Source organism: Pleurodeles waltl, chromosome 10 (genome assembly GCF_031143425.1).
Source record: "Pleurodeles waltl isolate 20211129_DDA chromosome 10, aPleWal1.hap1.20221129, whole genome shotgun sequence".
Classification (NCBI taxonomy): domain Eukaryota; kingdom Metazoa; phylum Chordata; class Amphibia; order Caudata; family Salamandridae; genus Pleurodeles; species Pleurodeles waltl.
Window position 1 is genome coordinate 61467960 of NC_090449.1, and position 18495 is coordinate 61486454.

An 18495-nucleotide genomic window follows, 5' to 3' on the forward strand; every position below is an offset into this window, starting at 1 on the left:
AACCCGATAATAGCTTGTGAAAGATGTAGGTCTCACTTTATTGAAAAGCAAACAGAGGAGTTTTTCACTACTAGGAAAAGTAAAACTTAAAAGCACATGTCCCACATTTTAATTGTAATGCACCATGCCCTCTGAACTGTTTAGGGCATTGCTTAGGATTGACTTATATGTAATAAAAAGCGAGTTTTAGACTTGGCAAGGGGGTTATTTTGTCAAGTCAATTTGGCAGTTTAAAACTGCTATTATGCTGCAATGGCAGACCTGCAACATGTTTCAAGGGCTACTTCAGTGGGTGACTCAATGAGTTCTGCGAGCCCACTAATAGCATTTAACTTCCAGGACATGGATACCTGTAGTGCCACTTTTCTTGGGGACTTACAAGTCAATTAAATGTGGCAATTTGGGTGTAAGCCAATTTAACCATGCTTAAAAGAGAGAGCACAAGCACTTTAGTAGTGGTTGGCATGGTAAAGTGGACAGAGTCCTAAAAGCCAACCAAAACAGGTTCAGAGAACGGGAGGGTTGAAGGCACAATGTTCGGGGTGACCCTGCAGAGACGGCCAAGTACAATAGTGTATATAACTCTGGGCAATGGGCCAGAGTTATAAAAAGGTTTTCCGGTTTTATGGTACTTATTTTTTTAACAGTTCTGTCTGTGTTTATCCATATTTATTTTAGGCAATCCTATTGGTATTTACCCATATTTATTTTGTTTTCTGAGAGTAAATGGAGTGAAAGAAGTTAATATTTCCACATTTGCTGAACTGTTAGACTAGCACTCATGCGTGGATGCCTGTAACATATTACCAAATTAAGCAGCCACATATAACAAAATTCTATACCCAGAAGTACATAATAGTGTTGAACTACAAATATATTTAACATATGTCTGTATTTAAGGGGACCACATCCTTTTTTAGCTCCCTATATACTCTATATGCTCAGATTTTGTCTGGAATTCATGAAAGACAGTATGGGGAATCTCTAATGAGAACGAACATTTTCAGTATTTTTCCACTTTTAAAAATAAATACAGACAGGAACACACATTGTTTGTGGCCTGCATGTATCTGTAAAAATCAGTAAAATCGAAAACTGGGAGCCTTAGTTATAAAATCCTTAGTCTTTTATGGCTTGGATGAATCTGACACATAACACACAGGTTATAGGGTCTTATATCTTGCATGTTAAATGGGCCTTCAGTTTTACCCATTTTAAGAGGGCAGACAGAAGCCTCTTCTTATTGCTTCAAGAGCTTTGTGAATGTACAGCTGATTAAATGGCCTTTCCAATGTGGCACATATGGCTTTGTGAATTGGTACATATTTAAAAGCTATACATCCTTAAGGGTTGGTCCCTCATTACAATGATTGGCATTCCTCTTCTGTGTGGCTCTAGAAGTCGGCATAGGGTTAAGGGGCGCTAACCTTCATGACGTGGATGTCTCTGAGGATTGAAATTGTATTATTTGTAAAGTTAATGCATGATCCATCATCTCGCGGTTTGAATGGCTCTGTAGAGTGGCACATAGGGACACCATGTCCCCTCCATGTCTCTAGCAGACTGGGTAGCTTGGGACTGGGCTTCAGGGCTGACATTCCTATCATGATATTATGTCTACATAGGCTGCTGCAGAGATGGGTGGATGATAGGAGGCTGCGGGGATGTGAGGGAGTGAGGTGTTGGCCGGGATGCTTGGATTATTCTAGGAATTGACGCAAGGAAGGCGGATGCTTTAATACTAACAAGGTGACAAAACAGATTCACAAAGAGTGCCTAGCACTGCTAGGTGGATATGTTTGCGGCCATCTTAACACTGAACAAGGCTTCAGCATCTCCAGGGGCCAGTCTGCTGTGACCATCCTTCTGGGCTGCAGAGCCCTGAAGCTATAAAGCCGTCCGCTCCTGCAGGACTCTCCCGGGCGCTAAGATCCTCATAGAGCATAATTTATCACTCTGGAATGGAAGCTGAGATAAATAGTTCATAAACATTCGCCTGCTATTGATTGCACATATTTTATTCATCTCTACGCCAGAGTCATGCAATTATCTCAGATAATTGAAACCTTGGACAGATGGTCCCATAAACAAAATAGAAAAAACATTGAGCTTGCGCTTGCGTTTAGCAAGTGCTCCAAATCGCTCACAGGGGAACCCGGAAAGGGGCTTTTGGTGCGCCTGTGTCCCAGGGACCTTCAGCTTACCATTGGAGGGCTAGGGTGGGACAAGCAGCCACAGGGGGTATCTCAGAAGGTCTGAAATGTAATCAAGGATGAGAATCAGCTGCTCCAGTGGTCAGTCTTCTTCAGGGAGGCGGGGGGGGGGCGGGGAGAATGCACATTATACTTAATTTCCTCTTACATTAGAGTTAATTCCCCGACATGAAGGCTAGAAAAAGGGGTGTTCGGAGTTATAAAGAGGAGAGTACAAGAGCTTCAACCTTGTTACTTCCACTTAACAAGTGTGAGTTTGGTGACAATTTATACGGCATATTTCACAATTTAGCAATAAGAAAATAATTCAGTATAAGCAGGACCACTGAAATTATGTGGAAGGCGAGCCCTTTATCATGGAGCAGGGTTGACTAAATTATGCAGCAAGAAAAGACAAATTGTGCGGCATATTGAGGCACAATGTGGCACATCGTTTGATACTATTCAGTATTTTGTAATTTTTATACACAGTAATACTGTCTGGGCAAATATTTCACCTCATTATTACCAGTTTAACAACCAAATGCAGGAAAAACAACCAAAGGATAACCAGTCAACCTTTGCAAAGGGCCTTCCACTGCGCCAACCTATGTTGCCAAAGTTTTTGTAAATTTTGATCCGTTTGAGCTAGAATTGTTTTTTGTTTATATCTTCAGATTATGCGGCAGATGATGGATTATATGGAAATGAGGCAAATCCCTAGTTATGCGAAAAAAGCAGGGGCTGTGGAATTGCATAATTCTAGTGGCCCTGAGTATAAGGTATGGACGCAGAAAACAGACCTTCACTTTGACTTTCTCCAATACACTTGGATCAGGTGTGTAAACTGCCCAATCCTGCTCCCGATTTATTCTGTGATTCCGGACTCCCCAAGAAAATCCACCAGCCCCCCCGAGGAGTTTTCGCAAGGAAACATCTAGGAAATTTGCATGGATGAAAGAGAATGGAAAGAGAAGAAATCTGCTGTCACAACCTCTGAAACGTTACTGAGAGATGGAAACTCGGAAGCGACCAGTTATTTTGTGTCAGGGTCCATTGAAAAGCTCGGTAAAACGTAAATTAAAAAATCACAAATATACATGCAATTTCCGACTGGGCTGGGTCTGATTCCATTACAGGTTCACTGTTTGCTGTGCGTTAGAAATCATCTTACTTTGCAGAAAATACGTTGCTGCTGACGAAGATGAAGGAAAACGGGAAATTCTGCAAACCTCACAAAGGATAACAATTGAGAACTTCTAAAAACTTTACAAGCACAAGAATATTCAAAATAAAAACAGTTTAAATATCCACAAAGTATTGAAACTACCGTGTGAGAACTCCTCTGAAAGATGTGAACTTTAAATACAAGTTTCCTTTCTTCTTGCCTGAAAACAGCCAAACTGTTGTTAATGCGGTGCCAGATGTATCAAGGCCCTTTTCAGTTGCAAACACTGCGATTCACAAAATCAAAGGGTTTCTGATAGCAAATGACCCTTTAAAGACAAGTCTAAAACCCTAATCCCCACTCATGTAGTGGAGAGGATGTGAAAAGGTCATCTCTCTTCTAGCCATTCAAAAAGTTATGTGTAAATGATTTGTAATCGCAATTGTGGTCCCAAACCATTGATCAGTTACCAATCTCTAAGTAGGGGTGTAAACTGATTTACAAAGAGGAAACTGCAAACATCAACGGATTCCTATTGGAAACCATACAATGGCCAGATGACAGTGCTTAATTTGAGCCGGTGGTTGCCGGTGGGAGGCACCAACACTTATTTTTGAGGACCATCACTTATTTTCCTGCATCAGGCAATTACTGCGAGCTGAAGACACATATGGGAAAGATGAAGCAAAGAAAGAGGGAAAAGCGTCACAAAAGGAGAAAGCAAAAAGTTGCAAGCATGAGCTGGAGGGGCAGAGAGTGGCTGTAAATGGATTAAAGAGGCCTGAGATGGCTCTAGGAGTACGCTGTCTCAATACAGCAGGTGCATGCTTTGGAGGAGAGCTTTAGGCACTGGCACATTTTTATTTACAAATTAAGCACTACCAGGTGACCTACCTACCTTGAGGGCCCGTGGGACCCTGCCTACTCTTTCCAATGTTTTCTCAAATGTAAAACATTTTTAAAGCATCACCTCTGCCTTTAATAAACATGAGCTACTTACAAAAAAAGTGTTTCCCCCTTGGGAATGCAAATGAATGGAGGGAGATCTTTTGTGCCATGAAGGCCTCTGTCGCTGTATTCACAGTCAATCACAGGGAGTTGCAAACTGAGACCTGCCTAATTAATATTAATTAGACTGATTGGTTTTTCGACCAAAGGAGCATGGTCACTTTGGAATGGTTATGGCATGGATCTGTTATTTGCCGCATCACAAACAGCACACCCATTCACCAACCAGAAGGTTGCAGATTAAAATTCCTGGTTTGAGAATAGGCATACGTACTTGTAGCCCTAGGACTTTTATTGCACTTCTAATATGATGGGTGGCTTTGTGACTACCTATTCTTGAGAAATCTGCAGTGGAAAATTGGTAGAACGGCTTAAATTGTCCCACATAATTTCTTAGGATTGTGCAACTAATGCACGAAAAGATTTTATGTGCAATCGTTTTTGTGAACATAGGGGTTCATTATGACCCCGGTGGTCATTGGAAATGTGGCGGTAGTACCGCCAACAGGCTAGCAGGACATATCGCCACATTATGACATTGGCGGGTTGGCTGAACCCAACCCGCCAATGTACCACACCGACCACCATGGCGGTAGCAGTCGCTGGGCCGGAGATAACAATCTCCAACCCGGCAGCCGCTACTGTCCCACTGGCGGCATTATGACCCTGCCTACCGCCATGGTTTTCGTGGCGTTCGTAACGCCACAAAAACCATGATGGTAGGCCCTACCAGTGACAGGGAATTCCTTCCCTGTCACTGGTAAGAGGCCCACCCCCCTAACACTCCCCATACTACCCCCCCCACCTCCTCCATCTACTCTCCCCCTTCCAACCCTCCCCCCATTACACTCCCTCACACAGGCATACACACATGCATCCATTCATTCACGCACATATCTGTACACACATCCAAACTTACACGCAGACACACATTCACATTTGCATTCATACACACAGTCTCACACATGCAAGCAACACTACATACTCATGAGCATGCACACACACACTCACACATTCATGCATACCCCCCACACACACTACACCCTTCATCCCCCCCAGTCGGAAGGCCAACTTACCTGCATCCAGCTGGTCTTCCGGCAGGGAACGGGACGGGGCGCTGCTACCGCCAGCAGCACCTACCAGCAGAACACCGGCAAGCCGTACTATTTTTCATAATACAGCTAGCGTCAGTCTACTGGCGTGGCACTGCTGGTGGTAGCAGCGCCTCCTTAACACCATCTGCCAGCATGGCCACAGCTGGATTTCCACCCTTCTTGTGGCGGTAATCCGGCTGTGGTCATAATCTGGTGGACGGATGTTAGCCGCGGTGACGGTCTTTTGGTGGCCGTTGCTGCGGCGGTAGGTGGCATTTACCGCCAAAGTTAAAATGTGGGCCATAATCCGTAATGTTGTCCATGTTGAGAACCAGCAGGCCACATCCTGTGCACACGTAACAGCAGAGCACTCACTGACTCTCTTATTGGTAAAACGCCTTCAGTAGGTCGTACACTGGTTGACATAGTGTTGGAAGTGTGGTCGTATCTGGGTCTCCTTTCTGATTCTATGCCAGCCTTTTTCTTTCCTATCTAGGTCTCCCATGTGCACACTAGTGGTCCTGTATTATTTATCAAGAGCAATCCAAAGGAGGCGTATCAGGAGTCATAAATCGGCTTTGGACTGTGAAGCTGTTGCCAACTCATGCAGGTTTGGAGAACACCTCTAAACTATCAAGGAATATTTCGCCAATATTACTGCTCTGACCTATTTTCACCATTTAACATTTTGCAGTTCTTTATGGCAGACACTATCTTATCCTTACAGGTATCTTCCAACTATCACTGTGTTCGTGCGCTTGACTACCACACGCCCTTGATTCATTGATTCTTGAACTCAAATTTTGCACATTGTTGCCCCACAGTGTCGCTGATATGACTACATTCGGCACAATTACCATCACTTCCAAACCTAAAATTTGATAGTATAAGAAAGCATAATTTCTGAAGAGTCTATTGTTTCAATGTTGTGCCTCTCTCATCCTCTGATAACGCCACATTAGATCTCTGCTCCCCTCAATGGATGATAATTAGTAAGCTCTATCTGGTAGAAAGACCTCTCTCAGAGACAGCAGGTAACATGTCATCAATGGAACATTTCTTGATGAAATGTCCACTGTATGTGTTTTGGATTCTCTGAATCCTCAGCATGCCTGAACATATGCATTATTTCTACTGCATAGACCTTTCACCATGCAGCCCATCTCCACCATCCTCAAGGAAACAATATCCTGAAGCACTTTCTAGTGTAAATTCCATTCACTGTGGCACTGTGTGTGTAGGTGGGTATGGGGTCTGCTTTCCCCATTTGATTGCTCTACATAAAAAAAGTACTTTCTAATTGAATTTGAAATCTACTGTGACAGTGTGTTTGATGGGTCCCCTCTGATCAAAGGAACATAATTAATGAAGGATTGTGACTCTCGCTGTGTGGACACCGTCTGGGTTAGGGAACAATACATCAGATACCCACCATTTTGGCTTATATCTTATCAGTATTGAATGTTACTTAAATCTGCATTTTTTAAATACTTGAAATCAATATTCAAGACATAAATGCTTTGAATGACAAAATGTGAGTAACCATAAATATACCAAATACTTATTTCCATCTATTGTGAATTGCTCATGTAATGAATCTTCACCTGCTGTGAGCATAAGTAATGCATATTGTGTTGATGTTCCAAGCAGTGGTCAACTATGGTCCAACTTTTGTAGAGGACCGCTGCTCCTCCACTGGCCAAAGTCGTCTGAAATCCACAGAGCGCCACCTAGTGCACAGTTATTCCAGCATGACAATGTGTGCTGGAGCTTCTCTCCACCTCTCTACAGCTGAACTGCTCAGGTAGATTTACTCTGGAACACTATGCAGCTGCACTTGAAAGAGAACATCCATTCAACTCTCTGGGTGATGAATGCTTTGGGTCTATTCAGTCTATGAACAGCCAGGCAGTTGTGCCCCAGATGTATAAAAAGCTTTCTCTATGAGACCTCTCCAGGCAGAGCTACAAGGATGAAGAGAATACTTATTAGAGAAAATGAAATCAGGAACAAGGGAGTATTCTGCTGGGATCAATTAAGATAGCATAAGAGATTTGTATGGAGCTGGAAAAATGTGTTTCGCTGTCATAACCAAGCATGGGCTGTTTACTCATGGGCATTTTCGCAATTTCTGGTTTAAGGAAATAAATTAAATTTGTTTTATTTTTTTCTGTTTGGTATTTGCTATACTTCTTCATATCTTATTTGCTGATATGTAAGAAAATGTTATTTATTTTTGTCTATAGTTGAAACTGCTGCACAGCCATTTGTAAGCTCTAAGGAGAGGGCGGATGGATGGCAGTTCGATGCGAAAGCCCAGAGTTCATCCGCTTAGGGGTCAACTGGGTGTGTCTTCAACCCTTTTCTGAGCTTCATTTCAGTAAGCAGATTAACAAAAGATGGCAGACAGCTAGGAATCGCTTTACATCAGCAAGAATATGGGAGACTTCTAATGTCCTGCCTTATGGTCCATGGAATAGTTAACTTGAGAAGTTTCTCCCTACACCAAAGCATAAAAAATGGAGAAAGGTCAAGTGTTTTCAATCAGTAGAGAAAGGAATATTTAGGACAAATCTTGCCCCAAAAAATCCAATAAAATGGACTTTAATATGCAAGCTTGACCAGACATCAGTTGCATGGCTTTCTCCCAACTTTTTGCCTTCAAACCTCCTGTTTTGCTGACTTCATTTTTTTGCTGTTCTTAAGACTCTGTACACCATATCAGCACCAACCAGTGCTAAATTACTTGTGCTTGCTCCTTCAATTTAATTTAATTTTAAGTGCCTAGTACAAAATACCCCCCCTGGCCAAGTCTAAAACTCATTTTTTACTACACATGTCACCCCTAAGGTAGTCCTGAAGCAGCCCAGAGGACAGGGTGCATTATGATTCAAAAGTTGGACACATACTTTTAAGTTTTATATGTTCTGGTAGTGAAAAATTCCTAGTTTTGTTTTCTCACTACTGTGAGGCCTACCTCTCCTGTAAGATAACATTGAATTACTTCATAACATTTAATAAGTGGTAACTTTCAATTGGAAGCTGACAGGGCTGTCAAGTTTAGTGTCTATGGACTGGAATTTAAAACTCTCTTTAATGGTGTAGTCATATTTGAAGTCATAATTCTGAAAAAGCCACTTTTATAAAGTTTGCATTTTTTTGTCCTAACAATTTGATGCCTACAATAAGTACCTTGGGTCGCATGGTTAGGTGTAGTATAGCTGGCAGTTGACAGCTCCCAGATAGTGAGGCAAAGGGGAAATAGATGTTGGCATGATGTGCTATCTCTGAGTTGACGAAGGGGGAGGAGCTGTCACATACTAGACTTGCACATCACAAAGTCCCCACCTGAGCACACTCACCAAGGGTTTCACATTAGTTTTTTATGACCCCATACAAGCTGGAGGCAGGCAGGAAATTCTAGACATCTCTGGGGGTGGAAACCACCAGAATCTTCTCCTACGTCATAATGGGCACCACATGTAAATATTGGACCCTCAGATCTAGCTCTTCATTACACCACTGGACATGTGGAAGACTCAGAAGGAGTGCTGTCAGCTGTGGCCTGTCCTTTGAAGCTGAGGGGCCATGCTCCTTCACCGACTGCTCCTCAAGAAAAGTATCTGTCAGACTGAGCAAAGGTCAGCCTGGCAGACCCTCTTCATTTGCAGGTCAGGCAGCCAGGAGCTAGACATGCACTATTTGTGCAGGCTCCTGGCTGCCTGAGCTGAACTTTGCTTGGCTGATGGGAACAGAGCTCCTGTGGGCGTGACCTCCTCAGTTCAGCAAAGGTCCTCAAGACCCTCCCTGCTGGTGACAGAGGGTAGTGTCACTCTTTGCCTCCAACCTGGGCACTAAAGTGCCCAGGGCGAGTGTCAATCAGTAACACCTCGTCACAGAGTGGGGTGGGATCAGCAGTCTCACTGACCCCATCCCACTCTAAGATGAGGTTTGGACTGCGGCCTTCCCTCTTAGGTCAGCCAATGAGGGAGGGCAGAAGCTCCAACCCTCCTGGGACCTCCGATGCTTAGGACTACTGCTTTCCCTCATTGGCTGACCTAAGGATACCAATGAGGGAAGGCAGCAGTTCGAATCCTCGTGGGTCCTCTGTGGCTGTGCAGCACGTAAGTGTGTGTTTTCTATTTTTTAATGAATGTTTGGTGCATGCACGCATTTACGTTTGAATATTTGGTAATGAGTGTTTTGAATGGATGTGTACGTGCATGCGTGCATGTGTGTGAATGAATGATTGTTAGTGAGTGTGCATGGGGTTACCGTCTGCCCACTTCAATCCTAAAATTGCAGCCCGCCACTGACTGCAGTGCTGCTCTGCAAGAAGGACTTAGACTCTTCTGCCCTGCTGCTCAGCTGTCTGAGTGAGAAGTACTGGACCTGCATCTTGAATCCAGGACCACTTAAAGGGCTAGTTGATTGGCCTCTTGGTCAGAGACTCAGGGAGAGAAAAGGCTCTAACCACCTTGAACCCGATACCTGGACTCTGACTGGTGTGATTCTTGCTTCAAGGCGGGGCCACCCTAGTCCTGGACCCTTGAAAGTGGATCTGAAGGTGCTCTGCCAGCCCAATCTGTGGTCTAAGCAGTATAGACGTAGCTCAATAAATTGCCTTGCATAGGAACCTCTGCGGCACAACACATGTCCAATGCAGGACCCTGCAGCTCCTTGGAACCACCACTGCCGAACCCCTCCTTGAAGCAGAACCTCACATCATAGACCTACAGCTCTTCTGAACTGCCACCACATGACGCATCCTCAATGCAAGACCTCACAGCAGCTACGATGCAGGACTTCAAAATACTCCACAATGCAGATTTAAGGTATTTTTTCAGCAGGCCTAACCAGGACCCAGTAACCAGCCCGTGCTCCATCGTGGTCATCCTTCACTTGTGCATTTCTCCCAGTCTGGCACCAACAGATAACCACAGTTGGTGTGTTGTGCTTCTAAGCACTGTTTTCACTTAAATCTTTAAAACTGCATATCTCTGGTTCTATTGATTGGAATTTTCTCATTTTTATCCCGAATATTTTCTTAAATTTTACTCTATTCTTAAATTGACGTGGAATATTTCTTGTCTCTGTTTTCACTTTGTTAGTGTTTGAAGTACTGCATTAATACTTTACACAAAACCTCTAAGTTAAGACTGACTGCTTTAGGCCAAGTCACCGAGTGATAAGATAAGGTTAATTTGGGGTTTGCTTACATTTCACCCTGACAAGAATTCTGGTTGCTGCTTTTGTAGAGTTTCACCCCCTCAACCAGAAACCAAATTTCCAACAGCAGGGATCTCCGAAACCTATTCCAAATGCATATGTATTTATTACTATTTCTCACAGAAGCCCAAAAGCCATTTCCAAGGCCTAAAGTGAATACAAAATAACTGTAAGTTTCAAGTAAGCAAACAATTATACAAGCTTATTTTTACAACAGCAATGCCCATTAAACAAATTCAACACGAAGTAAAACAATTTTAGTGAAGTTCATTCTTGATATGCTGATATTGGACTTTGTTTTGTCCCCCCAGACTGGTAAACAGAACACTAAAAATTAAGGACAGAAGAAAAACATAAAGGACTTCAGGGAACAAAACTGGACTGGGATCACAGCAAACGTTTTATGACGTAAAATCTACACAGAATGCCATTAAGCAGAATGCTTAAGAAGGAAGAAGTGTTGCAATCAAGCAAAGAACACCTGCAGATTGCATACAGCACTTCTGAAGTGCAATGTTGAGTTGTCTGAATGTTCCTCATATATAGTGCAAGTTGTTCTATGTCTTGGAAGTGGAACATGGTCATCTTGAATTGGGAAGAAAGTTCAGATTCAGTACAGAGTAACCAACTTGGATGAGGCAATATAGAACCTACATTACCATGCTCAAAAAGCACAATAGAGCAAAGCTTCTGGTCCCAGCACCTCTCCCCTGGCTCTTTATATCGTGGGCCAAAATGAGGTACACTGTGCAAAGAGTCCAAGCAATCCCCTGAGGTATCACAGAGGCACAAATGACATCCCAAAAAGCTCTCTTTTTTGGTAGTGTGGTAGAGCAGTTAGGCATATCAGACGGTAGTGCTAAGCATGGAAGATACACACTCATGCAGTAAATGAGACACACACTCAATAAAGAAATCCAACACCAATTTATCAAAATTACACATACTTTTATATAAACTTTGATACCAGGATCACCGGAGTCAGGTGAGTATTTTTTGAGTTTTGAATTTTTAGAGTTTTTTAAAGAAGACACTAGATTTTTCAGGAAGCTTCAATGCAATCCTATGGAGGAAAACAAAGACAGCAATCCAGGTATAGTTCAATGACTTACAGGAACAATCCCCTTGACTTAGGAGAGTTTTGGGGCAAGTTCCACGGCCACACCAACTGGTCACTTCAGGGAGCTCTGGTGCATCTGGGGACAGAGGTGTGTTATGGCATCGGGTGTCTGATTCAAGTCTATGGGGACCTGTCTGGTTACAAAGTTGCTACAGGGATGGACTGGATGGACAGTCAAAGGGAACCCACAGGGAGGCTCGACCCTTCAGGTCCTTGGGCACTATTCGGATACTGTCAGTCCACTCCTTCTTGGGCTGTAGGGTGTAGGTGCAGTGATGTCTTCTGGCATCGGGTCCAGCTCTGGAGGTCCTCAAAGCTGCAGTGGGGCCTTCAGAAACACGCTGCAGTCATGGACTGGGGGTCCAGTACGACCAAGCCAACAAGTGGGCTTAGGTCTCATGAGGTGGGGTGACGTGGAGACAAGCTTGGTTTTCTTCTACTTCAGACAGGTGCAGAGGTGCCCTAGGGCACTCACAGTTGCAGGGGGGTCTGACGAAAGTCCACAGTGGGTAAGCACATGGTAAGCCTCTTTTCTGGAGGATCTGGGGACCACATTGACACCATTGTCCCACTTCAACAGGGGCTAGGCTGCTCAGGTGCAGTGGTGATTTCCAGCATCTAGTTTCTGGTGGTCCCAGCCTTCTCAGGGCTTTCTTGGGTGCCTACAGAAGCAGGGGTGCAACTCCTCTTCTCCAAGGGAGTTCCTCCTGGCAATTGACAAACGACTAAAAGCTCTCCCAGTTTCTTGGTGTCTGCAGTGGCAGGACAGTTCAGTTGATCCTCGAGGGTCAGGTGCAGCAGGCAGGCCAGCAGGTTGGTGCCAAGTCAGTCGTGCTCCTGGGTTCTTGGGTTTAGCAGTCCTCTTTGTCCACTCCTTCTTTTGTGTCCAGCGAAGATCTGAGGATCTGGAATCAGGGGGATCCCCATATACTCAATTTAGGGGATGTTGAGGGAAGTGAAGGGTAATAGCTAATGGGCTACGTACCACTGAGGTCACTACACACCCTAGACGACCACTTCCTGTGGGGAGTGGGCATCCCCCATCTAAAGGGCCTGAATCCCACCACACGCCAGATGGCTGGACTTCTTAAGTTGTGTCCACTTCAGGCTGGCCACCCTAGGATTGTTTCCCAGTCTGGAAGTGTGACACACCTCCTGCATAGGTACTTTTCCCACCTGTCCAGTACCAGATGGGTCCTGGGGCAGCGGGTTGGCATCTTCCTCTGAGGAAGGCCAGATTTGCATACCAAAGGCTGTTAGGTTCCTTGAAGCTCCTGTCTTGGAATGCAGGTCATCCTGTGTAGTGGGCTGGGTAACACGCTAGGCTTTTTTTATTGACCTTGCAAGAGCAGAGGCTATCCCCCCTGTCAGTGAACTCACCAGCAGTTGGTAGGTTTTTCATAGGGCATCTCTAAGGTGCCCTCTGGGTGCATGTAATAATATCTCCATCACTGGAATCAGGGAGCTGAAGGGCCTGTTCACTTGGCGATCAAGTGACAAGGTGTCTTGTTTTAGGAAGGTCATAATCAAAAGGAGGGACAGGGAGAATTAAGGTCCAGTGCACGGTCTCCCTGGGCATATACTAGACAAAAAGAGGGGGGTGCACTGTTCCTGGGACATGTGGAAGGGGAAACCTGTTGGTTTAGGAGCAAGAGCCTTCACACATCCATTAGGATGTCATGCTTCATCATCGGGGTGCTCCTCGTCAGACCGGCGCTGCAATGTCTGACGGGATCCCCGTTATGGGGCTCTTTGCCGGAGATCTTTTAAAGTAGCTGCCGTGGTCAAATATGAAGAATTAGTACCTACTGGCAGACTAATGGCAGGAGAGAAAAATTAAAATTGGTTCAGTACCCCGTCGGGAATCGCTATTTAATAATCAACAAAGGGTTCAGACCAAGATTAAAAGCAATAACAAGTGATGAATTGAGAGATGATGCTCAAACACTTTCGAAAAATGTAAGGAGAGGAACGGAAACTATCACTGGACCCCTAAAGACTGGTCAACATGTTTCGCGTCTGGCGGTCATGACAGATCCGGCGACGCTTCTTCAGGACCATTAATGATTAGAAACTTCTCCTGTGTCAAAAAACAAGGGGGGAGTATCCCTATGAAATTCTGATTTAATACAATGAGTCAAACAAATAGTCAGACTAATACCAAGCAGTCATTTACATTGAAGCGTACTGTCCAAAAGGTCACTAAACAATCAGGTCGCCCTGAAAAAAGGTAATGAAACACATGTAATGGTAAGGATTACAATCATTAAATAGACCGTGACATGTGTGGCATACGTGCGCACTCATAGTGAAAAACCACAATGCAATGTGAAAACCACCCAAAATTAGCTTACCATCCCCAGCAGTAGGAAGAGCTCCTTGGGAGGTATGAGCCTAGGATTGTCACTACTAGTTAAAATGAAATCCAGGTAAATGTCAAAACAGCCTTAACTCAAGGTAAAGTACAGAGTGATTAGAATTTCATTGTAGCTAATAACGAGGAAATGGGATATGTTAGACTATGCTGGTGTGGAATCATGGTAAAAGCGCTGTCCCACCTAAGCGCTTGTCTTAAGTAATAACAGCAAGTTTATGTCAGTCTGTGCTGGGGCCCAAGGTAACCCCTGAGTAATGTAAACTAACTCCAAACAAATCAGTCATGCTAAAGCAATATCCATTGTTCATCAGGGAGGGCAAGGCACTTTCTGTCCCACCTAAGCGCTTGTCTTAAGTAATAACAGCAAATATGTGTAAGTCTGTACTGGGGCCATAGGTAACCCCTGAGTAACGTGAACAGACACCAAACAAAACAGTTATGCTAAAGCAATACTCATTGCTCATCAAGGAGGGCAAGGCACTTTCTTGTCTTATTGTAAAAAAATGGAAATCACAAACGAAATCTACTCGACAGCGTTCGTGGAAAACACATAGACAAATACACGCGTCTCTGGTTCAAAATAGGGCGCGTATCAAGCGCACAAATCGAGTCGGAGTTACAAAACTAAAAAAGCCAACTTACTTCTAGCGATGGCAATCCGACTTTTGGCACCTACCCCGGCATCTCCTCCCGAACGGATGGGTGCTCGGGATTGGTGTCGCCCTTATAAACCGTGGGACGCGGAAATGAACGCGTTCCCATGGCGTTCGGTGCCGCGCATGTGTTAGGGAGAGTGGACTATCAGCAAACAGCGAGTAATAAACATAAATGAGGGACAACGATCCGCCAATCTGCGGTCGCCATATTGTAGGAAGAAGAAATACCTTGTATGAAGGGAGATTATCCCTGTGTGGTGCCAGGGCAATAACAGGGTTGGACAGGCAAAGTGTAACACATGCACAGCGACTGAGGCAAATATATGTCTTGAAAATACCACCAGCATTGTTTTAGGAAGGAACACTAGCACTGGGGACCTGGGTAGCAGCAACCTAGTTCACTTCTGTCAAAGTTGCATCTAAAAAACAGGCACAAAGTATGGGGGTACTGCAACTACAACCCAGCTCCTTACACAGAGACTCAGAAACACTTAGAAAAATGAGGTAACTGTCACAAGCACAGGAATGAGCAGCAGCACGGCACAGTTATATGCAGTATCCTATCAGAGGAATAAATGAGAGAAAACAGAGGCTACCACTTTGAGAAAAGAGTGGCTCTGGTAGCAGGAGTGCCACTGGTGGCATGATTGCACCACAAAGCACTTGAAGATTGCAATGGAGAAAAGAGAAAGAGTTCGAAGTATGCATGAGAAGACAAGACAAAAGATAGCTCCAAGGCAAACAGCTTTCAAATCCACAATGCAGCAGATGACCTTAGTCTATTACACAACAGTAATATATAAAAGACACACTGGTTTGTAGGTTGCTTATTTCACATGCACTGCCCTAGCTACGAGCCACCCCATAATTATGCTTTTTTTAACAGAAATATTTTTTTTGATGCTGATGCTGTCCCTAGAAAGGATAATGGCACCAAAAATGTTGAGGAGGCTTCAGAAAGCGCAGGAGCCCCCAAGGAACATTTAAAAATTGTTGCAGTAAGTCTCCTAGGTTACTAAATTCATGAACCCTGAAGTCTTTTCATATTTTATTAAAGTGCTCTAAGCGGGAGCAGCATCCTCTTCAGCTGGACTGTGGGAACTCCTTGTGCTTAGTTCTCTTGCTGCATTTTGTGGCTTGAACAATGTTAAATAAAAGCTCGATACATGTTTATGGTTATTTTGAAAAAATATGGGACAGTGATTATTTTTAATCATTAACACGTATATACATGGAAGTACATTGGATTATAGCCTTTAATAAATGATTGTGTTGATTTATTGCTAAATCCAATAAGTCAGCGTTATCTATGGTAATGTCAGTGGGGGGGGCGGGCACCCAAACAAATATGGCGCATGTGAAAGACATATTTTCTTAAAACAAACATAGAAATGCATTGAAGACCCCAAAGGTTAAAGTAACATTAAAGTTAAGAATAGTAACATCTTAGAAGGAAGAAAAAAAACCTTTGAAATCTACAGAAAAAAAACAAAGGTTAAAGGGACATTAAATTTAGATGAAAAACCTGATATGCTTTGTGACATCATTGATAACATCACTGCAACATCTGAAATTACATTGTTGATGGCAACACTGTATATGGCTGGGCTTTGTGAGTTATAGTTAAATTAGGGCGCAAGTTTTGATTACTGCCCAACCATAGGATGCATCAAGGCTCTAAGACCCCATCCAAAAACCAGCTTTAGTTACCTTCTTTGGGTGAAGGGGACATAGTGAGCAAATGTGCTCTCTGTAATGAGAGATGGTATTTAAGTACAGGTCAGTGCTGCAAAGGGAAATTGATAGGTCAAGCTTCATAAACCTTAGTAAACTAAGAGCTAGATGTACAAAACATATTGGTGGGCACAAAGTCTCTGATTCAGAGTTTGTGACTGCAAACATTTTTGCCAGTGTACAAAACCCACTTTTAGTGTCTGTAAAGTTTTACTAGCTCGTAAATGGGTTGGGTATTGGAAGATATCTGTTTTGCTTATCCCTATATTAGATGTCTCAATTGTTTTCGACTGGAATTTCAGTTGCAAACCTTTGAAAATTGAATGATTTTGGATTTGGGATGATAGCCTATTCACAAAAAGGAGTGGTTGAGTACAGCTTTCAGGGGGGACCCAGCAGTGGGACAGAGGACCCCTACCAACTTTCAATAAACCAATTAGAGTAAGAAAACTTTGAAAAATAAAACAGCCCTATTTCTTTTTGGGAAATGGAGCTGCTTTAACAAATGTTTTTGTTTAAGAGCAATCACATTGTTGGCAGTCTGCTGAACCTCCAACCCTGTAATCATGTACAATCAAAATGAGCCACAATTTGTGAGCAACCTAATTAACTTATTTGTGGGCAGTCGGTCTGTGGCCCACTCTGATTCCTTATTTTGCAAACTGAGCAATTAGTATTAGAACATATGTTTAAAAAATAGGCACATGGTCACGAAAAGACTGATTAAAAATTGTATCCACTTTTTGCAACCAGAATACTAGTACATCTGGCTCCCGGAGGTGGAGTAAGCAGGCATTTTGTGGGAATGAGACACTACCGACAATGTGAGAAGAAATGTATGAGTTGGTGAATTGGGTAATTTGCCGATTTAAAGCCATGACATCAATATCTGAATATACACACATGGATGTTAGACCTGACATCCTTGGAAAGGTTAATCCCCTAATTTTTTGCCTTCAACCCTCCTCTTAGCTGACTTCATTTGTGCTAGCTTTAGGCTTCTGTGCAATTTATCACATCTAACCAGTGTTAAAGTGCATGTGCTCGCTCCTTAAAACATGGTAGAACTGGCTTAAACCGAATTGGTATATTTAATTTACTTGTAAGTCCTTCATAACGTGGCACTACCTATTCCCTAGGCTTGTGAATTAATTGCTATTAGTGGGCCTGCAGCACTGATTGTGCCTCCCACTTAAGTATCATTTAAACATGCCTGAGGCTTGCCATTGCATTCTGTATGGGCAGTCTAAAACTGCCATGTCAACCTGGCAAAGTAAACCTTTGACAGGCCCAAATCTTCCTTATTAATGCATGTAAGTCACCCGAGGGTAGAACCTGGACAGCGCAGATGGCAGGGTGCAATATGCTACAAACATGGGACATATTTTACATGTCCTGGTAGTGAAAAACTCTTACATTCATTTTTCAGTACTGCAAGGCCTACCTCTCATACGATAACACAGGGGTTACATTATTACATTTAAAAAGCTTTAACTTCCAAATGGGAAGAGGTAACTCATTCATGTTTTGGCTATTTGTGTGTTACTCCTAGACAGCAACACACAATAGTGGGCTTAGATGTGCCTGGATGGGCCAGCACTGGCAGGATGGGAGGGAGGAGCTGGGAGCAGCCCCACTTACACTTAAATATGGTGTGTCCTGCCGCCACTAAGAAGGCACCATCCACACTGTAGATAGTCTGCAGCCAGCGCAAAGAAGGCAGGGCACCTGTGCACTCCAAAGACATACCTCTAGTAGCTTCTTCCACTTCAAAAGCAAAACATGGTATAAATATTGAACATGAGACACCAACTCTTCGGTGCACTTTTCGACCTGTGAAACCTCTGCCAAGAATAAGGGCTGTTGTGCTGCTGAAAGTACTGCCACTCTGCTGGATTGCTGCTCTGAAGGGATGCT